Consider the following 25,778-nt stretch of genomic DNA (forward strand, 5'->3'; position numbering starts at 1 on the left):
GTAACATGTCCGTAGTTACCCGGAACTTATCTGTTGCAGCAGGCCAGGCCTCTGATCTTGTCTGAGGCTTGAAGAGTGGGCCGTGACACCTCGTGGCCCCATGCGGTGGTCTCAAGTCAACGCACGCTGCTCTGCTTTTATAGCCCACACGGGTTTCAAAAGCGTGACTACGAATATGAACCATTGTCTCATATGAACCAAGTCACTTCGAAGGTTCCGTGTTGTAGCTCGTTCATTGCGCTCGAGGTATGATGGATAACATTGTGTCTAACGCTCGCAATTATTTTCCCTTTTAACCTCTTCCCTTACTATATATTTTGCCAGTTTTGTGAAAAAAGTGTCATATTTTTTATTTCCGTAAATAGGTAATTTAACATTACAGAATCACTGTACATAGCTAATGTTCGTACATACCTAAAAATCACTATGAAATAGACATACATTCATACCTGAATTATTATCCCGAGTTATCCAGCTTGATTCCAGCTCTGGTAGTTGTCCCACTTTGATTTTCTCCTGAACTATTTACCAAATTATGTTTTTTACAGATTAATTTATGAGGTGCAATACCAGTGCTGTTATCAAGGCGTTAAATGTTGCTTGTCGTGTGATAGACTCGAAAGCAGGGTATTACGCACAGAGGCACATTGCATTCCGGACAGTAGTATCTGCTCTCCCATATGAGAGCGTTTTGGGAAGAATGGTGAAGCAGTCATTGAATATTTGTTCCAGTACATCTGTTCTTCAGGTTTGTGAATAATGTTCTGCAGTATCTCTATGCCCAAAAGTACACGTATTTCAGAGTCTGTAGTAGGCCGCCACGAATTATTTTCAGCATTCTGTGAACACTTATTAGCATGCCGAATCGTCTCCTCGAATATAATGTTGATGAGGTCATTATTAAAGAATAATTTAAAAAATTGAGAATTATCGTTATCAGAAACAATGTTAAAATTTCAGGGAATGGGGACCTCGGAGGTGCAGAAGAAATGGTGCCAGATGTCTTCTATTCAAACCACTGTCGAAAAGACGCGACATCAACTGATCTGAATTTGTTTGTCGGTATATAACTTCGTCTTCTGATACCGATGTTTCATTTCCTAATATTCTATAGGAATATATTCCTGATCAAAAGTTTCGGAATCACTAACTTGATCCATCTTTACACAAAACAGCACAAAAAAACACTAAACAAACAGAAACCGCCAAAACTAACTAGCATCTACCCACTACTGTGTGTGAATGCTATATGAGCATAGAATTCCACTCGCAAGGAAGAAATACAAAAAATACCACCAGATGTAGCAATATCACTAACTTCTGTAACCATCTAGTGAGGAAAAGGTTAATGAAAGACTGGAAACGTATATATTCGGGATATAATCCTTAGCAGCGAAAATGGGACTCAAACGAGTTAACTCGGGTTAATAAATTTTGACACAAGTTAGCAGTCCGAGTTAACTCGGGTTAATAAAAAACACATTCATATAGGCCTACCTATGTTAATTATTTTAATAATTACGCATATCTGAGTACGATTCATAAAACATAAACACTGTTTAGTGACGGTTATTACAAAACATAAATTATTAATTATTTGTGACACGCTTAAGGCTTGGTTTTTCAGAACCGACGTATGCGAGGTGCGAGACCAGCGCTACGTACCATCTTCGCAATGATGCTGTGAGGCTTGTGTTTTTTTGGAATACATTCAATTCAATTCAACTGTTACTATTAGCTTGATTTTTCTTGATTTTTCATAATATTCTAAAGAATATGTGTACCAAATATGAAACGATTCTCTTTAATATAAATTTATTTTGTTGCATTTGAAAATATGCTTCCATATATCTATAAAATTAAGTCTCAAATCCATTCTTAAAATTCAATAGTTCATCTTAAATTCTTTAAGAGAGCTTGCATCAGAATTATTGTGCTACATGTATTTTAAATAAAGTGCTTTTACTGTACTCCAACCAAGGGAAAGTCTCAGGGAAATGAGACGCAGCGGGATGATGCTGTGCATGAATGTTGAGGTCATAAGGTCACACACGTGGGTACACGGATCTCCATTGGCTAACTCTCAAACCACAAACGATAACACTGATACACACATACTTATACTATCCTAGTTACAAAATTAGATCACGGTTAATCTCCTGGTCTTTTAATCTCTCCATACAGGAAACAACATATGCAGGACAGCGCATGTTTTTTTAAACTGACGTCATAACGGTAATATTATCTATCTATTTCGCTCCAATAGATGACGCAATAGTAAGCACATTTCTTTCACGGTTGATCTCCTGGTTGGGGAACAGTAGGAGTAAAATGTCACAGCAATTTGGAATTCATCTTTAAGGGGTTAGATACAGTTTACAGCAGTAAAATTTTGGAAATATTCAACATTTTTTCCTCCAATACTGTATCGTGTACAGTAATGAAAATTGGTATGTGTAAAACACTGTTCTCCTGCTATGAGTATATGCAAAAATATTTACATTCTTTTTTTCAAAATTCAGTTCACTGTGCAGTGATGAAGCGTTTCCCACGTAACTAAAAAACTATCCAACATTCTGTGATGAAATTTTCTTGTGTATTTATGCACGATATATCTACAATGTGATGCAAGATCACTTCTCTAGCTTTGATAGATTCTCTGATAAAAAATAAATTAAAAAATGGTCATATAACAGTATTTTCTTCTAACATAAAATAAAATATTTATTAAGGAATGTAGTTGAAAGAGCATGATATTGTAAACATGAGTTTCAGCAATAAAATAAAAGAGAGAGAACATGAAAAAGTTAACAAGTTTATGAGTTATGAGGGAAACGCTTTATCATTGCACAGTGAACTGTCACCATTTTGGATTTTGAAAAAAAAAAATATGTATATATATATTTTTAAATCGTAAAAATATTTCTTTTCATATAACAGATAGACAGTGTTTTACACATACCAATTTTCATTATTGTACAAGATACAGTAATGGAGGAAAAAAATGTTGAATATTTTCAAAACGTTTACTGCTGTAAGCTGTACCTAACCCCTTAAACGTAACTGAGATATATCAGTTTTAGTGAATTACTGTATCCTGGTATTCTTTATTGCAAAATTTGAGTCCCTTTTTTAAGAACTAATTTCGAATATAAGTTGTTGCAGCAATGATTGCCTATTTACACATATAAAAATTGTGCATTAATTAAGACAAGCAATTCAAATTTAATATTCCATTTCCCTTAAAATGTCCAATAGATATTAATTCGAAGTACAAATTTTCGAATGCTAAAGTAAATGGATGCTACATGGAGAATGGCCGCCAGGCTGTGTCGTAGTGACGTCATGCAACTATGAATGCGGGACCAATTGGTGGTTTAAAAAATTATAGTAAAAAAGTGCAAATTTGAGACGTTATGCATGTGGTGAGCGTATTGTAGCGGCCATCTACTGAATTAGTTGTTAGTGAAAAAAAAAAAAACATCATAGTCCTATGTTATAGAAATGTAAATTTTCAGTGGTTTTCACAAAACAACCATAGTCCAAAGAATTTTTCTGTGAAAACAGCCATTGTCCAGTCAGGACGATGGTAGCATTTACAAATATCCCAGTCATATCATTATAATAACTGCAATAGTTTTCAATAAATATATTAATCGATTCTTATTGGAAGGTCAAATAATTGTCTTGAAACATTTATCCATATAATTTTAAAATGTAGATTGGCAGTACTGCTTCTTATGTACGCGGCAAAAGCCACCTAAGAGAAAAATACTTTAGCATGTGAATTGTTATATTAGTTATGGAGTCAAGTAACCCCATGGAAGAAACGTAAGCAACGAAAGGATAAGAAACAGGATACATTTACATACTAGTGTGTATTTCTATGAGGCAATTTAAGTTACAAATGTACTTCAGTTTTCCCAAGTTTCTACAACACTTTAAGAAATAGCATGATGAATTTCATACTGAAATGTCAACACCCTGCCAGATATTTTTTTGCTTCTCCTGAAAATTTATGTTTTCGGACTATGGTTGTTTTTTAACCCTAAATTACAATCCCGTTGTATGCCAGCCTTCCGTTATATACTCTAGTCCTGCTGACATCGTGTGAATCTACTGACAATTTCTCTGTAATGCGTCGGGGTTTCAAACTGGGTCTCCTGTGTAAAACGCAACGTCCTATGCAATTTATCGATAAAGGGGAATTCCAACATTTGGAATCAGACGAGATGTCTGAAAAAGGAAAAAAAAAATATCATGCGGTGCTGGCCAGCTGGATACACATAGTAATTTTACATTGTTACAACTGTAAGTATTGTGATGTATAGTTCAGCATTTCTGTAACAAAAGACAGAGTTATTTACTGTCAGTAATTACCGACCAGTCATGTTAGAAAGCGGATGACATAAAAAGAAAATAATAGACGAAGTCAAAGTCATCCTCGATACAGGTCCACAGGGTGGCAGGAGGTTAAGACTCCCACCTGTACAGACAATTGACATTCATAGCAGTAGGGATGTCAGTCCTACTGGGAGACATGCAGCTTTCATCTATCCGTCCGTCAATGATATACACCTTTCAGACAATGTCCTTAAACAAAATACCAGAAAGGTTTCTTGACTACTCCGATAAAATTATTAAAAACACTCTAAAGGAAATTCTTCAGCTCCCTGCCCTATACACTGGATTTCATGATCTATACCCATCTTAAATTTGAAGGTCTCGGTCTGTTTAGAGTTCTTTGGGGTCAACATTACAACAAATCAACGGTTTAAGGGCATTACACGAAGCTCGAGACCCTTACATTGCTTACACTAGGGAACTTGACAAGGAAAGCAAGAGCTCATTAAGGTTTCTTAAGCTAATCCCTACCGAATCGCTTTTGAATACTCGCGACAACTTTGTAGATACGTGGGAAGTTAGGGCTATTCTGCGAGATCGAGAATTCTAAAACTGTGTAATTTACAACAAAAAGGTAAAGGTGTGATCTTCTATAAAGAGTTCCTGTAAGTAAATAGATGGATAGAAACCACGAAGAGTTAATGAATGGATTGACACCCTAAAAAATGTTAATTTCCTGGCTTCCATCAGCCTAGAGATCAACATCGGGTACTCTTAATTTTTTTGTTAAGAGCCAGGTAACCTTGGGCTTGGGTAAGTGCTTTACGTTGCATGTCAAAGAATGCAATGCAAGTTCATTTGAGTCTAAGTGGAATTTATGGTGTAAAAGGGAAGTTTTCGCGGGGTTCTCTAGTTAAGTCACATAACAGCGCCCAAAGGCAAACAAATGCAACGTTCATTTCGATGTAGAGCAGGTAAGCGCAGTCGTTTTTAGACGTTGACTATTATCTTTGTAGAGGAAGGGATGCTTTCCTTCAGTCATTTTGTAGAAACAGCGTACCATCATAGACTTAACCCTGGTAAAATGAGGTGTCAGCTAACCATGTTTAAGTATGGGTGATTATGAATGGTGCAAAAAAATTACATTTTAACCACGGTTACTGTTTAACCGTCGTTTCGTAACCTATGATTACTGCATTTTTAACCAAGGTTGATGCACTTCGACATAGAAATCTCTTGGAGCAGTAATAGATTTATAGGGTGCTATTCATAGACATTTCGCTAGCCCATGCTACGAGTGTGCTAAACTAGCCCCGGCTCTCGACTGGTTACTTGTACGGGATTCATATCATATCATATCGCTAACACTGGTTTATGAATACGAAAAACGTTAGTTTGCTGATCATACACTGGAAGACCACGCTAAGAATGTCTATGAATAGGGCCCTTAACCTTTAAAGTAAAGATGATGGAACATAGTTTGGAACATCGTGTGTCAAAACAAAAGGAAGTAGATTCAGAAACCACTATTAACATAATTTCGGCCAAAAGTGGATAAGACGGATTTTGGAACTTGAAGCCCCAAATGATTATAGGCAAGCATGGTAGCGGTAAGAATTTTCTCTTGTTACTCCGTTCCAATTTACTGATATTGATTCTGATCTGGGTCGTTGATCTAAGTGATCAGATGCCCTCGCGTTGAACCTCGCTGGCGTACGTTGACATGGGCGTGTGGGCTTCGTCCCTGACGTAGGTAGACGCCTTAACGTGATTTGCGTTCACTTTCTTGAGCAGAGGCGTACAGATTGGATACATTACTTATCTTCAGACGTTTAGTTATTTACTTTAACCACTAAATATTAGGCAATTAAAAATTTGTATTTTTTGTACCTTTTGCGATTTTATCTTTGAACGTGTCTATTTTTTCCTCCCTTCTTTTTACATTAATGTATTTTGTAGGCCTATTTGTATTTATACTTTTACTACTGGCTTGTGCAGCAAACTAAGTTCATTAGACGTTCAAATAAACATTTTTCAGATTTATTTTCAATGAAGAATACCAGACATTCCGAAAGTTATTTGCTTAATATGAACTATATATGTGTAATTAACATTAATTATTGGCTTTATAAGTTTTAATTTTTATCATGAAATGAAGTATCTTTACAACACATTGCTTGATTGAATAAAACCTATCTTGGTAAGTAGGATGAAAGAGTAATGGAACGGAGAAAAATTCTCTCCGGCGCCGGGACTTGAACCCGGGTTTTCAGCTCTACGTGCTGATGCTTTATCCACTAAGCCACACCGGATACAACCCCGGCGTCGAACAGAATTATCTCTGATTGATTTCCAACTCTTGGGTTCCCTCTAGTGGCCGCCCTCTGCACTACGTCATAGATGTCTATGAATTTAGGACCGAAGTCCACACATGTGCTGAGGTGCACTCGTTACGAGTGACTAGTTGGCCGGGATCCGACGGAATAAGCGCCGTGATTTATCACTTCGTCATTTACGCATATCATATATTATTTCAATGTACCGAAGTACATCAGGTATACCACAGGGGTCGGTACTCGGACCATTGTTGTTCACAATATATGTCAATGATATTACATCCCTTGTAAGGCATTGTAACTATCACTTGTATGCTGACGACCTTCAATGCTACATCTCTTCCCGCTTAGACCGAGTAAATGACGCTATAGATAAATTGAACGAAGACATTGACTCGATTGTGACATGGACAAAGAAACTCCGTCTTAAAATCAATCCTGGAAAGACACAAGCAATCATATTAGGACACAAACGGCAAACCGACGCTGTAAAGCACCTCGACATTTCCCCCGTTAAAGTAAGTACAGTGCATATCCCTTTCAATTCTTCAGTAAAAAATCTTGGCATTCACATGGATAATAATCTCAACTGGGACATGCAAATCACAGAAACCTGCAGAAAAGTATATTCTATTATCCATGTGCTAAAAAGGATAAATGTTCATCTCCCCTCTTGCTTAAAAAAGTCCCTTGTGCAGACACTTGCATTTCCCTATTTCGACTATGCGGACATTTTACTGACTGACCTCTCCAGCGACAACAAAATGAAACTTCAACGTGCTCATAATTTGTGTGTACGTTTTGTAAGCAATGTTCGTAAATATGATCATATTACCCCATCCCTGGAAGCAATAGGTTGGCTTAAACTAGATAAGAAAAGATATTTACATTCACTTCTCTTTCTCTTCGAAATCTTGAACTCTTCTATTCCTTCGCACCTGTCGTCTCGCTTCACTTACCTTTCTTCCCACCATAATCTGAACACACGCTCTCGTCATGAAACAATACTAACAATACCATCCCATCGCACCTCCTCATACTCATCTTCTTTCACAATAGCCCTGCCAAGACTCTGGAATTCGCTACCTGCTAGCATCAGGGACTGTCGAAATAAAATTGAATTCAAACGAAAACTTACCAGGCACTTGGTCAGTAATTGATCACTTGTAAATAGTTTCTTTAATCTATCACAAAATATTTCAATATTCAGTAATTTCATCACTATACAATTTTGTTATTCTAGATTTAATTTGTAATTCAGTAAATATAAAATATTCTTTGATTCTCTATGATAAATTATCTAGCTTTAATTATTCAGGTAATCTTTTCGTACTTTGATTTTATTGTAATTGTAAATTTAATACTAATTGTAATATTGTTTGTAATTGTAATTGTAAATTTAATACTAATTGTAATTTTATTGTTGATATTGTAGTTGGAATCTCCTGGTAGAGGGGCAGAGAAGGCCTGACGGCCTTATCTCTACCAGGTTAAATAAATAAATACTACTAAATACTAATACTACTACATATGATATTTCCATGCAGATATTCTGCGTCATCATACGATGAAAGAGTAATGGAACGGCTTAGTGGATAAAGCATCAGCACGTAGAACTGAAAACCCGGGTTCAAGTCCCGGCGCCGGAGAGAATTTTTCTCCGTTCCATTACTCTTTCATCGTATGATGACGCAGAATATCTGCATGGAAATATCATATGTACTTCGGTACATTGAAATAATATATGATATGCGTAAATCACGAAGTGATTTAAGACGGCGCTTATTCCGTCGGATCCCGGCCAACTAGTCACTCATAACGAGTGCGCCTCAGCACATGTGTGGACTTCGGTCCTATGTTCATAGACATCTATGACGTAGTGCAGAGGGCGGCCACTAGAGGGAACCCAAGAGTTGGAACTCAATCAGCGACAATTCTGTTCGACGCCGGGGTTGTATCCGGTGTGGCTTAGTGAATAAAGCATCAGCACATAGAGCTGAAAACCCGGGTTCAAGTCCCGGCGCCGGAGAGAATTTTTCTCCGTTTCATTACTCTTTCATCGTATGATGACGCAGAATATCTGCATGGAAATATCATATGTACTTCGGTACATTGAAATAATATTTGGTAAGTAAGGCCTAGTGAATGAAAGTTCGGAAAATATTTACTTTACATTCACAATCAGCTATACTTTTAATAAGCTATATATCATATGTTGTGCCATCGACTCAGAAAAAGTTATAGTATTTTATATCACCTCGCTTGATTTTAACTGGAATTGGATTTTATTTCCTTTCTTAAAGAGCGTTTCAATTTATTGCACGGTAAGAAACGTGATGCAAATATATCAATCCTATCTCTGGAAAGGGACTAAAAATTTACAGTGGAACCAGTGTTCTGCAGGATCTGACGTATTGGAATCATTCTAGGCAATAAATGAAACCACAAGCAGCACGGCATGTATAATTATTTTATTTTGTGATATATTCCTATTAGAATATTAAGAAAGTCATATTATAGGCTAATATTAATATGTGATAACTTTATGCCTTTCTTAATTAGAATTATTTACACTTAAGATTGAACAACGACAGATACTGTATGAGGCTGCTAGGCGTGAATTTCGTAATTTTAATTTATGACGCCATGATACTGTCCAATAAACTCCTGAGACTTACATTTTCATCAATACAAAATTCGGGAGGTACATCAATTAAAACATCGCGACATTCTTAACCGAAGGACGTTTTATGAAGAGATTTTAAATGGCATGGATGAAGATGAAGACTTTATTGACGCTGTGCATGTCTGACGAAGAACATTTCCATCTCAGTGGTTGTTACTTAAAGGACGTCTTTTTCAAGAAATAAATGAGTAGCTTAATATCAAAGACGGACATCTGACCTCAATCGAAATTTAGATAGCTGTGGTTTTTTATACAATTTTTCATGCTCTTTCCAGTTATAGTGAAACCATATGCAAACTCTAACACTATATTTATAAAATAAATTGTGTTAAATATTACAAAGAACACTGTGAATTAAAAAATTGCCTCTAGATAAAAACTATGGAGACGACAGATGTCCGTCTTTGATATTAAGCTACTCAAATAGCTGACTGTATACTTTATGATTCGACATATGCCATTTTGAAAAAATCTTAAGTCAATAACCAGCTACGAGGGTCGTTTCTAAATTAATGTATCCAATTTTTTTCTGACCTATAGGACTAATGTTTGAGTCGGATGTTAGTGGCGTTGTAATAAAAGTTGAACCTTTACGCTAATGTCATATTTGTCATAATGCCAGCATCTGACATAGAGATGCGTAAGAAACATGTGTTATTGAATTCCTCACTGCCGAACAAATTGCGTCCATAGACATCCATCGACACTTGCTAAAGGTGTACGGAGACTATACAGTGGATGCAAGCACAGTGAGGCCGTGGTAGTGCGTTTCAACAGTGGCGAAAACTAGTCTTTTTGGATAGGCGGGACGTGATTCTTTTGGATGTCCAGGAGCCTGGAGAAACTGTCAATTCTGAAGCTGTAAGAAGACGCCGGTTAAGCTGAAAGCCTGAATTTCCAGAGTCAGGCCAGAACAGAAAACCTTTCTCTCTCAACATGATAAGGCCAGGCCCTACACCAGTTTCGCAACCACTAAACACGTTGCAAAATTTTTCTGGACTGTCCTACCACATCCACCGTATAGTCCGGACTTGGCGCTATCAGACTTCCATCTCTTTGAGCCTATGAAAGATGGACTACGTGGGCAGCAACATTTTCTAGACAAGGACGCTGTCATCGCAGCTGTAACAAAGTGGCTTACCTCTGGTGGTTTAGATTTTTACGAGCGAGACTTGTAGGCTCTTGTTCATCGCTAGGAATAATGCATAACGAATGGTGTGACTATGTCAAAAAATAACTAGGTATGGGCTATTCCATATGAAATCGATCAGTAAAAAACCTCGCATTTTTTAATACTATAATTTTTTCCCTATTTATACAAGGTGCTGAGGACAGTGCATTTTCAAAAATATACAGGGACATCATTTTATTTTTACTAACATTTTTAATATTAACCTGTCTATACCTTTAGAGAACCGGAAACACCAATTGCTCACCCCTCTAAGACTGGAGTTCGATGATACTGGCGTAAAACACAAATCACTCTACTAGGTATAGGAAGGAAGAAAAGTAGTTCATCCATTTACGTAAACTAGGAAATATCGCGATTTTGAGTTTGATAATTTTCAATAGGTTTTTCTTTAATCAAAGTACAGTACTGTATTAAGAATAAGTGTTTTTACTCACGAAGTGAGTTATCCATGCGAACGTATTCATTATGCAGTGTATACTGTCTACAGCACATTAGCGTACAATATAGAGAAAGAAGTTAAATTGAAAAATAATCATAATATGAATATTTAAACACAATTTTGAAAATGGTGGCCGTTCATTTCGATACAGGCTTCAGTTCTTTTGTGCATATTATCGCACTATAGAGTATTGCATCTAATTCCAATTGCCAGTTTCGTCCTTCGTACTAGTAACTCATGTTGAAATAATTCTGTACCTACTCTACGTACTGTGAATTCAATTTTCACTTCTGCCCGACCCGAAAAGATAAAATTACTCAGACATGCTATCTACTGTCCGTCCAAGTGGTTATGCCGCAGGATTGTAGAAAGGGAGGAAATCGCGTGACAGTTAATTACTTAACGAGGCCCTTTTATTTAAGTTAAATTAAACAGCTGTATAATATTACGTAAACGTCCAATTCCTAAGAGAAATTAATGTTTTCAGAAAAGAGCTAAGACAGCCCAGCTTTTACAGAGGGGCGAGCAGAAGTAGGTGGGGGAAATCGGGATGCGACGTAGGCAAACGGACAGTACCTGTGCGAAAATATGATTCAATATTGAAAGCTCTTTCGTCACTGGAAAACGCGAACATATTTCTGGAACGTGCTATACCCAGTAACTCAGTACTGCTTACTATCTGAGGTCTTGGTTCTGTGTGGAGTTGGAACTTCCTTAGTAGAAGGGGTGGGAGTGAACTACATTCAAAAACTCAAGTACAATAAAAATTGAAGTAAAAATAAAATGATGTCCCTGTACTATTGAAAGTCAAACGGTTTTCGTTCTATTGAGCGACAAATTTAGCGTATTTTATAAAAACAAGCCTCCTTCAGCGCTCAGAACTCTGGAACCGTTTACTGCAGAACATTGAACCCGAGCTCATTTTGAAGCTGACATTTGGTAGGTTATGTTAAGAAGTAATCCTTATTTTTATTGTATGCAGAGAGACAGATAATGTGATTTTACTTACTTTTAGGCTTTTTGCCCATTTGTAAAAATGTAAAAAATATTGAGAAAAAACCTTGCATTATTAAGAGGGATTCGGAATTGTTTGCACAGTGGCTCGGCAATAAGTTTCGAGGGTATTAAATACATTATATTCACACGCCTAGACTTGAACGGCGCAGTACCGTACGCAATGGCCGAGAGCTGAAGATAAGCGAGGGTTGGGCGTCATTTTACTCCTGTGTTTATGAAAACTTGTGATAAAGCTAGCCCAGCCGTGCGCTACTAGACGAAACATCACGTGTTTGTCTCCTGGCCTTGATTATCTCGGCTAGCTCTCAGCTGGTTACTTCACGCGCGTACTATTTATTTTCTTTATTTGATATTTTCAATACTTTCTTATCAACATACCACCAGTAAAAATATATGTTTATTTGTACTTTCAATGCGGCATCTAGCCATATATTTTAAAAATATTTTTTCGTGGTCAAAGGCGTCTTAATTAAGAATAATCTAAATTTCTCCATTTCCATAAAAAGTAAGAAAGACTGTTTACGTGTCAACATAAACTTTAACTTCTCAGTATCAAAATAAACCATGATTTTGTTCATTGGGTGAAAGGGTTTCGGAGCTCCAACAGTTTAAAGTTGCTAGTTTTATGAAAATACGATAAATTTAAATATTTTTAATTTAAACACTATGAAGTTCTGATGCCTCAAACTTTGCACAAAATATTGTATCACAGTTATCTAAGTACAAAAAAGTTTCATTGTATTTAAAAATTGCAAGGTCAATTTTCTCTATATTTCGGTCGATTTGAGATGGAATAGTCCGTATGTAGCTGAAATCTTGCTCTATTTAACTGTGTTGTTATGCTCCCTGTATCTATTGTAGTTTTCATGAAAATAAATAGGAGGCATTATTTTAGGAACGACTTTTGTGTTTATAATCGCCCGTTTCTCTGCCAGACTCTGTATATTGGATATTCTAGACGAGAACTGTTCCACTATCTCATTACAACATGATATTACAACATTACGTTGAATTGCTTGGAGTTATATTTCTATGGAAACCAAAGTGTTTTAAGAACATGTGCCACACGTCAGTTATGAGTTATCTATACTAATAATAAATCTGTAGCCAAAATTTTTCTGATAATTTTCGATTTTCCAAAAATAATTGGTGTTAACATGTATAATTAACCATCCTGAAACCGAAAATCGCTTTTTTGAAATTGTTGTTTGTATGTCTGTCTGTCTGTATGTTTGTTACCTTTTCACGCGATAATGGCTGAACGGATTTCGATGAAAATTGGAATATAAATTAAGTTCGTTGTAACTTAGATTTTAGGCTATATGACATTCAAAATACGTTATTTAAAAGGGGGGTAATAAGGGGGCCTGAATTAAATAAATCGAAATATCTCGCTTATTATTGATTTTGTGAGAAATGTTACATAACAAAACTTTCTTTAAAAATTATTTCTGATAAGTTTTATTCTATGTAAAATTTTGATAGGACTGATATTTAATAAGATAAATGAGTTTTAAAATTAAAATAACTGCCATCTAAGGCGGTGTATTGAAATAAAAAACAAATGACTTCGTCTATAAGGGGCCTTGGACAGAAATTCTTACAGAAAAATACTTGATATCATTCGTTTAGTTATGATGAATGATGAAAAAAAAAAAATCGAAAGGTATGAAACATAGCCTACGGATAATGTTTCTGTGTTTGTATGAAGTAATATAGGAAGCTAAATTAACCGATTTGTATAATTAATTCTTATTTCATCATTGGAAAGTGTAGTTTCTCTAAATGGACATAATGCTATAATGTTATTACAGTAACTTGTGAGTGAATTGAGGACAGGTAAGATTAAAATAGCTTCTTATTCACAAAAAACTTGATAGGTTATTCTGTATTCATTTCCTGTTTTTCTTAAAATAATGTTTATGAACACATTAATTTTTATCTCAGAGAATTAACGAACAACGAGAGTGTATTGATTTAGTATGCAGTAATAGTACGTTAGCTTAGCAATCCATTACTTTATAATTCAAATTTTAACTGTGCTCAATTGAATCGTGTTAGAATACATAAAATATATATACAATAAATGCAATGCAAAAAAATTGGGTAATGAGCCAAGCAGATTATGTTGCGCTGTTGTAAAAGCTGTTCCTCCTGAGATTCAAGAGCTCCCACAACAAATTAAAAACTTTCTAATTCAAGTACATCCGTTATCAACACACTTTTTACATACTATAATATAATATAATATAATATAATATAATATAATATAATATAATATAATATAATATAATATAATATAATATAATATAATATGATATAATATAATATAATATAATGTAATATAATATAATATACTTACTTACTTACAAATGGCTTTTAAGGAACCCGAAGGTTCATTGCCGCCCTCACATAAGCCCGCCATCGGTCCCTATCCTGTGCAAGATTAATCCAGTCTCTATCATCATACCCCACCTCCCTCAAATCCATTTTAATATTATCCTCCTATCTACGTCTCGGCCTCCCTAAAGGTCTTTTTCCCTCCGGTCTCCCAACTAACACTCTATATGCATTTCTGGATTCGCCCATACGTGCTACATGCCCTGCCCATCTCAAACGTCTGGATTTAATGTTCCTAATTATGTCAGGTGAAGAATACAATGCGTGCAGTTCTGTGTTGTGTAACTTTCTCCATTCTCCTGTAACTTCATCCCTCTTAGCCCCAAATATTTTCCTAAGCACCTTATTCTCAAACACCCTGAACCTATGTTCCTCTCTCAGAGTAAGAGTCCAAGTTTCACAACCATACAGAAGAACCGGTAATATAACTGTTTTATAAATTCTAACTTTCAGATTTTTGGACAGCAGACTGGATGATAAGAGCTTCTCAACCGAATAATAACACGCATTTCCCATATTTATTCTGCGTTTAATTTTTCTCCCGAGTGTCATTTATATTTGTTACTGTTGCTCCAAGATATTTGAATTTTTCCACCTTTTCGAAGGATAAATCTCCAATTTTTATATTTCCATTTCGTACAATATTCTGGTCACGAGACATAATCATATACTTTGTCTTTTCGGGATTTACTTCCAAACCGATATAATATAATATAATATAATATAATATAATATAATATAATATTATATTATATAAACATAATAATAAATCTGTAGCCAAAATTTTTCTGTTAATTTTCTCTTTTCCAAAAATAATTGGTAATAACAATTAAGAAACATGTTAAAGGAATTGTCAATGCACCAAATGAGTGGTCTCTGGATCAAAATGATCACATTTTAATATTTTAAATACAATTTAAATTAAGTAACGTATTAAACGATTTATTTTTCTATCAAACACAAATGTTCCCTGGATCAAATGTCTTATTTTAATTATGTAATTACTTTATATTTATTTCTAACGGATGCAGCGGAGCGCACGGGTACGGCTAGTTATTGACGATAAAATTCAAATACAACACGACATGAGTATGTTTAATTTGATGACATTTTAAACAGAAGTGTGCATCGTTTCTTAAACTGATATTTTTAATAATTAATTTAAAAAAATAGACTAGCTAGAATGTGAACCTCGGCCTATGACTCAGTCACTCGTCACTCAGTTTTCAGTCAGTTTTGAACTGAATTAATACTAGACCATAAGTTAACACAGAGATTACGAAGGTGCCAAGAGATTTGATATTTATTTCAAAGAAATGCCAAGCTGTGAACTGAACCTTATTTTTAGACAGTTGCTGAGAAAATAGCTGCAACTGCTCTACCACATCAGCTTGCATAGGATATCGAAGCTTCAGTTTCTCTATATGATCCGTAAGCTTCTTGCATTGCTGAAGGGCTTTCTGGCAAGTGAAAGATGCGTACAGAATCAAGAACAGCATGTTAGCCATCCAGAAAGCGTTCGATATAATCGCGTCCGCTGCGTAGTCTCTATACTTGTCGTCAGGGTTGTAAATAACACCAATGATAGTATAAATGTTTGTAATTATGACAGAGCAGTTGGTGACAAACAAACACAAGATTGGGATGCCATAGATTTCGTTGATTATCTCACAGCAGTCATAAATATCATTGTACAGGCGCCTACAAAATATAATCTTGCCCAAACAGCGAGGCCTGAACGAACAGCAATGGTTACACTGTCTTACATTTTCGGACTGATGTTTTAATAAACTGACAGAAACTTCTGAGTAGTCAATTTGAGTGTTCTGCCTTAAATTCTTGCAAGATAAATGTGTGAAAAATATTTCTCCAAGTGCGGCTAGTACACAGTTTATGCACCCAGCAAACTTGCAGAACTTAATAATCAAAATCGAATTTATCCAACACGCTATTTGAAGGCTTGCAATATGTATAAACGAATCAATCTTTGCCCATGCAAAAAGTTGATAACAGCAAAATATCCCCATTATCGCAGGAAACGATACCAAAACTATACTGAATGGAACGTTCAGGCACTTCTCGTAAATTTCGTTGTCTTGTCGTAATATATCTTGAGACACAGTCTTTAAACTCTTAAATAACTTCAGAATTTTTCTTCTGTTATTTGTAAGGTTGGTTACCACTGAAAAGATGGAGACCAGGAACAACAACGGCACACAGAATACGCTGTTGACAAACTCTGCAGGGTTGTCTTTGTAAGTTTTTTTGAATGTGTTTGTGATAAAGGTATATATACCTCCTGAAATTATAGCTAACATACACAGAGAACAACAAATGCTTTTAATGTTTCCAGAAAATGTGATATCAATAGCTTCTTCTGTACTTCCACCTTCCTTCTTGAACGAAATTACGCTTAAGCCAAAGAATTTTGACACATACAGAACAGCCTTCAGTTCACGCAAAGCATTAGTTTTACAGCTCCACCTTGTAGACATGCTCACCATTTGAAATTTACAATGTCTATATTAACGCAGTGCAACTTTTCAAGATATCTACTGTATTCAACCAAATTGAGAATATGCCAGTCTGAGAAGTTCCATCAATTATTTATAATTCCAGATAACACCTCGCTCAATCGAAGACACGCTGAACAATTGAAGAATACTCTATGAGAATAATTTGGTAAAGTTATTGACTCTCGTGACGAACATCACCAACAAGACATAGTTTTACTTGCGTGAATTATATTCCGTGAAGCGTAGTTGTAATCCATTAGAGTTGCGTCATGCTTTAGGCAGCACTCCAGTAATTGTGTACATTCCACTAAACTGTTTTCATAATACACTTAACATTATCACCCCTGACTGAGGCTCTGGCTGATATGTACAGCTATTTTCACTCAGTACATCTCACTTGACGATATGTGTCAGAGGAAGAACAATTTCAGAATACATTAATGCAATTAAAATGTCCAGCAATCTATCTGCGGTTAGATCTGTGCCCGGCAGAAATTTCAACACAATCCGTTGTCACCATCCCGGCTGCAAAGAGACGGAAACTCTTGGTCACGTGTTGGGGTTCTGTCGAAAAACAGAGCTGCTGCGCAACAATCGACACCCTAAGGCCAGGACCGGTATTGCTGATGTCCTCAAGCGTCGTGGATGGGAAGTACAAGAGGAGATCCACTGCGTTTCATCCTTAGATTCGAACAGAAGAGCAGATATTGTAGCCATCCACAGGACTCAATCTAAGGGATTAGTCCTTGATCCTACAATCCGGTTCGAGAGGGATGCCCTGCAGGCACAACACGTTGATGAGGAGAAGAAATCCATTTATGAGTCCTGCATCCCTTATCTAAGTGAGAAATATAACATTCCCACTAGTCAGTGGAGTGTTTCTGGTCTTTTGTTTGGTGCACGTGGCACATTCCCTAAATTCACATGTGATATTTTAAAAATACTCGGACTCCGATTTTTTGAAATTCAAAAAATTTTGTTGGATATTCTTAAGGATTCAATCCAAATATTACATTACCATTTATATTCTGGCCATTGATGATTGTGTTGGGTTTGCATTTCTCTGAATTTTTTACTAAACAATTCCTGTCTTTCTAAATTGTTCTGTAGTGCTTTTATTCTGGATCTTTATGGTCACCCTCATTGAGGGCAGATTATTTTCTCTAAATATTTATATAATTATATATACATTTGAGGTCTGATTAGTATAAAATGTAGTCAGTGATGTATGCAATGGACGTGGAAAGGAACTGGCCAACCTAACCCATTATCTCCTGGCTTAGTTGCTTCATAAGTGCCTTAATAGTGTCACTTATGAGGTTCAGACTTGTCTTCGGACTGCTGACTAAACAACAACTTAATATTATTAAGATGTTATTCACTTTCTTTCCATGGTATTTGATTTGGTTTATGTGACGTGGAAGTCATTGTCACTTCCCAAGAAACTAGCTCGATTAATTAAAATGTGTCTCAATGAAACATACAGCAGAGTCCGTATAGGCCAGTTTCTGCTGGTTTCGATTGCTTGTAAAATTCATGTTTTGGGAATAATAAGTTAATTAAGTATTAAAATATCGCTGCAATCGAAAAGTATTGGGAATAAATTTGAATAAGAAACAAAAAAAAAAAGTTTTCTTTCCAGGCAGGATTCGAACCACGAAAGTCTTAGTTACCAGTCTATCGTGCTCTGAGTGAACAAGGCTCTGAAATCAGCTACAAGAGTCGGTCCGGTTTTTTTGCACTACTCTATAATCTGTATAATTTTGGCAGTTTATATCGTTTGCACCCTGTATAATGTGCAAATATATACCGAGAACTGTTGGTGCCTAGACACTGATGTCAGCTCTTAACTAAATTTTATCATTTATACTGAATACTTTATTCGCACCATTATGTATGTGTACTTATATTTGAATTGTCATACGTATTATTTCATTTTGCAATAAAGAATATCAAGATGACGATGTCTACATTGCCACTCATTCTACGCATGGTTGTTTGGTACACATAAATTGTTTCATATAAAAATGACTCAATTCCAGTTTGTCAATGAAAATTTAACTCATTTAGTATTGTTTCATATAAGAATGACTCAATTCCAGTTTGTCAATGAAAATTTAACTCATTTAGTATTGTTTAATATAAGAATGACTAATTGTTTCATATAAGAATGACCCAATTCCAGTTTCTCAATGAAAATTTAACTCATTTAATATTGTTTCATATAAGAATGACTAATTGTTTATATAAGAATGACTCAATTCCAGTTTGTCAATGAAAATTTAACTCATTTAGTATTGTTTAATATAAGAATGACTAATTGTTTCATATAAGAATGACTCAATTTCAGTTTGCCAATGAAAATTTAACTCATTTAGTATTGTTTCATATAAGAATGACTAATTGTTTCATATAAGAATGACTCAATTCCAGTTTGCCAATGAAAATTTAACTCATTTAGTATTGTTTCATATAAGAATGACTAATTGTTTCATATAAGAATGACTCAATTCCAGTTTGCCAATGAAAATTTAACTCATTTAGTATTGTTTAATATAAGAATGACTAATCTATACTAATAATAAATCTGTAGCCGAAATTTTTCTGGTAATTTTCGATTTTCCAAAAATAATTGGTCCTAACACATATAATTAACCACCCTGAAACCGAAAGTCGCTTTTTTGAAATTTTTGTTTGTATGTCTGTCTGTCTGTATGTTTGTTACCTTTTCACGCGATAATGGATGAACTGATTTCGATGAAAATTGGAATATAAATTATGTTCGTTGTACCTTAGATTTTAGGCTATATGGCATTCAAAATACATTATTTAAAAGGGGAGTTATAAGGGGGCCTGAATTAAATAAATCGAAATATCTCGCTTATTATTGATTTTTGTGAAAAATGTTACATAGCAAAAGTTTCTTTAAAAATCATTTGCGATAAGTTTTATTCCTTGAAAAATTTTGATAGGACTGATATTTAATCAGATAAATGAGTTTTAAAATTAAAATAACTGCCATCTAAGGGCGTATAATGAAATAAAAAACAAATGACTTCGTCTATAAGGGGCCTTGGACAGCAACAATCGAAAGCTATGAAAGATAGCCTAGAGAGAATGTTTCTGTGTTTGTATAAAGTAATATCGGAAGCTAAATTAACCGATTTGTATAATTAATTATTATTTCACCATTGGAAAGTGTAGTTTCTCTAGATGGACATAATGCTATAGGTAATGTTATTACAGTAACTTCTGATATAATATAATATAATATAATATAATATAATATAATATAATATAATATAATATAATATAATATAATATAATATAATATAATATATTATAATTTAAGTTATTTGAAGGGTTCAGAACCATAGTGGGCCAAGCGCCATTTACTGAATACGTAGAAAACAAGGGTTAAAATTAAGTTATTACCATAATTCAATGGAAACCTATAACAAGTAAAATAAAGTATACACATTAAATCTAAATAATGTCAATCTTCATTAAACTATGGTTGCATATAATAAAAATTAGAAACGTGTTAAAGGAATTGTCATTGCACCAATGAGTGGTCTCTGGACCAAAATGATCTCATTTTAATTATTTGGATGCAATTTAAATTAAGTAACATATTAAACGATTTATCCTTCTATCAAACACGAATGTTCCCTGGATCAAATGTCCTATTTTAATTATGTAATTACTTTATATTTATTTCTAACGGGTGCAGCGGAGCGCACGGGTACGGCTACTTGTTTCATATAAGAATGACTCAATTCCAGTTTGGCAATGAAAATTTAACTCATTTAGTATTGTTTCATATAAGAATGACTAATTGTTTCATATAAGAATGACTCAATTCCAGTTTGTCAACGAAAATTTAACTCATTTAGTATTGTGCAGTTCAAGCCGCTACGGCGGTATAGTGGCTAGAGTGCTGGACTTATAATCTAGTGGACCTGGATACGATCCCCAGCGTACCTCCAATGTATAACTTGTGTTAGTCAAGGTAACACAGTGGTTTTCTCCGGAAGATCCAGTTTTCCTGTGACTTCCCAACAAATCTCCAGGATTATCTCATCTAGGGTGTAGCAAAGACCAGCCTCGTATGACGCAACCTGGGCAACGACTCTGTCTGTAAATTGCTCTACACAACTGGTTTCATATGGGTGAATGTCGAAAGTCAAACACCCGCCATTAGCAAGAAAAAAAAAGAAACATTTCTGTGTAAATCTTTTACAGACATCTCCACCATCAATGTTCAAGTAATAAACCTTCTGACTTGTACCGTCGTCACTCGTTCGAGGATTACGAACGAACATTAGGCACTCATATTTAGCATGACAGAACGGTAATGAAATAGCTGTAAATATGAGCATATTATGCCAAAATTATCATGCTTTCAAATACATGTGTAAGACATGTTCTGTATGAACGTACTTATTTCCAGTCAAAGTTTGACTGACGAGGTCAGACATTTGTATCTATCAGATTCACTTCAAGTGACAAAATATAGGCACTTATTTATTAGTCTTCAGGAATGAGTTAGCCCGACAACGTTCAGTATTTCCTTCTTTGACATGATTTTGATAACATTTTGTATGATAGCTCAATATTTATTACTCTGAAACAATCGGTAGTATACTGATACCGCCGCTACAGTACTACAATATTGTTATTTACTTTTACAGTAACGTGTTACCACAGTCTAATATATGTACAATCACGAAGCTCAATACGTAGGGAACATGCATCCATAGATTAGTTGCTAACCACTAGGATCGCTACTATCGCCTCATCATTAGAGCTCTATATAGAGCTCTACTCATCATAACTTACACAATACGAAATAGTACCGGCACAGTCTATTGTTCCTAGTGTCCCAGATCACATATAGATTGCTATTTCCTATGTTTATTTTTTATTTTATTGGGTTATTTTACGACGCTGTAACAACATCTAGATTATTTAGCGTCTGAATGAAATGAAGGTGATAATGCCGGTGAAATGAGTCCAGGGTCCAGCACCGAACGTTACCCAGCATTTGCTCGTATTGGGTTGAGGGAAAACCACGGATAAAACTTCAACCAAGTAACTTGCCCCGACCGGGATTCGGATCCGGGCCACCTGGTTTCGCGGCCAGACCACGCTGACCGTTACTCCGGAGGTGTGGACTCTTTCCTATGTTAAAATCGGTTGCACTTTGAAGAGAACAACCGCCAGGATCGCCACGCGTCCGCCGTAAACGAACACGAGATGGCAGTACAGTTGCTAATGCTATTCAAATGGGAATTATGACTCCTTATGTAACAACTAGATGGCACCATAGCAAACCTGACAAAAGTTGTTACCGTCAAAGCCTATAACGCAGAGCAATCTGGGTATATATGATCTAGGCTAGTACTCTCAACAACTCAAGCTTCGTGACTGTATATACTCGTACTAGACTGTGGTATTACCACATAATTTCTTTTTATGGAAGTTACTTTGTAGTAATCGGAGCAAAAGTAGTGCAAGTCTTATAATTTCCTTCCGACTTCGAAAAATTACGAAATACTTTTGTTTTTATGTCTATTTGAAGCTGTAGTTTATAACCAGCTGTTAAATCCAGAATACTTAAACATGGTATTTTTTGTTGATAGCAGAAGACAGAGATCTGTGCCAGTGTTCATCGTCGTAAATGGAATAATAATAATAATAATAATAATAATAATAATAATAATAATAATAATAATACTTAGTTCAAAAAGTTCCCAGAATTTTACTACCATTTTTCGTATTAATATATAACAAGGGATGTTATACATTTGTTTTGTTGGTAACATTCATGATGTCATTTCCTTAAAGTTTGTTGATAATGGCGATTGTTGGTTTTGAGTTGTAGGCAATTGTTTATCATAGTGTTTTGTTTGTTCGTCGCATTTTGTAATGAACGTCCACAGAGCAACGTACAAACACAAAACTCCTGCAGAGACATTAAGGTTACACAATGTTCTTCACAAGCATCTCAACATGCATTACGTGTCTCAGAAGTTGGTTCCGAAAATGTTGTCGGCAGAACAGAAAGAAACAAGAATGACTCTTGCTCTTGCTGGAGACATGATCAGTATGGCTGATGAAGATGGTGATTTCTTAAACAAAATTATTGCTGGAGATGAAACTTGGTGCTACTTGTACGACCCAGTCCCTAAACGACAGTCATCTGAGTGGAAATCGAAAACATCTCCTCGGAAGCAAAAATTTCCTAGGGACACTTCCAAAGGAAGTTTTCTTCGACTTTCAGGGTCTCATCCACCATGAGTTCATTCCAGAAGGTAGTATTGTAACGTAAGAATTGTACGTAGAAATCCTCCGTCGCCTCCGGGACGCAGTGATCTCTCACCACCTGATTACTTTCTGTTTCCCCGTCTGAAAAGTCATCTGAAAGGACGGAGATTCAATGCTGAAGAGGTTATCGCAAACGCGACGAGAGCACTAAGACGGGTTTCACAAAATGGCTTCCAGGCCTGCTTCCAGGAACTCTACACGCGTTGGCAAAAGTGTGTTGTTGCGGAAGGCAACTATTTTGAAGGGAATGCTGTAGAATAGTGTTTAAGGTACGTTGTTTCTATGATACTAGCAAATTCCGGGAACTTTTTGAACCTAGTATGTAATAATAATAATAATAATAATAATAATAATAATAATAATAATAATAATAATAATAATTGTAATTTACAGGAAACATAAGAGTAATAACCGTCCAAACCGGTGGAGTAAAGGATTGCGCGTCTGACCGCGAAACCAGATGGCCCGGGTTCGATTCCCGGTAGGGACAAGTTGCTTGGTTGAGGTTTTTTCCGGGGTTTTCCCTCAACCCAATATGAGCAAATGCTGGGTAACTTTCGGTGTTAGACTCCGGCTTCATTTCACCGGCATTATTACCTTCATGTCATTCAGATGCTAAATAACCTGAGATGTTGATAAAGCGTCGTAAAATAACCTAAAATAAAAATAAATAAAAAGAGTACTAATCGCCGACGTTGTTCGTTTATCGATCAGCACCGTAAAGAAACCGAAGCTTGAGCTATCTTTCACACACAATTTCAGTGCCTAACAAAATTTTAAGACCACTAGCTTAATTCAAATAAGCAATTCCTGGTATTTTATATAATGTTGGTAACGTTTTCATGAGTAGTTTGTGAACAATTTGAACTGCGAAACTTCTATGTAAAGAGCATTGTCACATGACATTTATTTTTGAGTTACGCTTTTTGTATTAGGCCTACATGTTATTTACTAAAATACTACATCCTTAAGAGAGACAATCGAAATGATAGCTGTCCAAATCTTGGATTTAAAATATCGGCATCCTAATCAATTCAAATGAACAAAAAAGGAAAGGTAAATTAATGTTAAAAAAATACATAATGAAATTAAAAAAAAAAGAATATTCTGCGACAAGATGTGGTACCTATCAAAACGATAAAAATAATTTTGTTTACTTGAGAAATAACTTTCCGTCCGTATTATGAAAGATATAGAACCATTCTGCCGCGAGGAAAGTTTTCCCATTATTTCTCTATCACTTTAAAAAATTGTTTATTACTTTTTAAAAATCTTTAACATATAAATAATTGTGACACATGTACATATATCCGTCTCTTATATTGTTCATTGAGGTTACACGATCAAATATGCAACAGTCGATAGTTTCTTTATTTGCGAGTTTGAATTGTGCAAGTTAGACTACTCAGGCTATAGGGGAACCAAAATTATTTATGTCTAAATGTCTGTAATCATTTTTTTCTTCCGATTTGTAAAAACAAAAATAAAAATAAAATGAAAGGAAACTACTGTTGGAAACTTTTTTTTATTTCTCCCAAAACATCTCTAGATCTTTCATAATATGTAGAAAAAGTATTGCTAAAGCCGACAAGATGTTTTTTATGACAACAAATAGAAAAAGAAAAAAAAATGTTGCATTTTTTTCAGTAATAAACGTGTGATACAGAAATCATAATACGAAACCCAATGTCATATCTCTATATTCTCAACATAGATACATTACAAATCTTATACAAAATACAAGACCAAGACTTTTCTTTTAAATAAGCTAATGGACTTAAACTTTTGTTAAGGGGTTAGGTACAGCTTACTACAGTAACATTTTTGGAAATATTCAACATTTTTTTCCTCATTACTGTATGTTGTACAATAATGAAAATTGATATGTGTAAAATACTATCAAAAATTGTTTTACGATTTAAAAAAATTATTTATATTTCATTTTTCAAAATTTAAAATGTTGGCAGTTCACTGTGCGTGATGAAGCGTTTACCTCATAACTAAAAAAAACTTGTTAATTTTTTCGTGTTCTCTTTCTTTTATTTTATTGCTGAAACTCGTGTTTACAATATCATGCTCTTTCAACTACATTCCTTAATAAAACATTTTTTTTTTCATTTTGTGTTAGAAGAAAATACTGACATTCGACCATTTTTTAAATGATTTTATTTTTATCAGACAATCTATCAAAGGTAGAGAACTGATCTTGCATCATATTGTAGATATGACATGCATAAATATACACAAAAAATATCATCACAGAATGTTGGATAGTTTTTGAGTTATGTGGGAAACGCTTCATCACTGCACAGTGAACTGAATTTTGAATAAAAAATGTAAATCATTTTTTTAAATGGGAAAAATATGTTTTTCATATAGCAGAAGGACAGTGTATTACACATACTAATTTTCATTATTGTACAAGATATAGTAATGGAGGGAAAAAATGTTGAATATTTCCAAAACATTACTGCTGTAAGCTGTACCTAACACCGTAAGTACTGAATATCCATATGCA

The sequence above is a fragment of the Periplaneta americana genome, chromosome 14 (assembly GCF_040183065.1).
Source record: "Periplaneta americana isolate PAMFEO1 chromosome 14, P.americana_PAMFEO1_priV1, whole genome shotgun sequence".
Classification (NCBI taxonomy): domain Eukaryota; kingdom Metazoa; phylum Arthropoda; class Insecta; order Blattodea; family Blattidae; genus Periplaneta; species Periplaneta americana.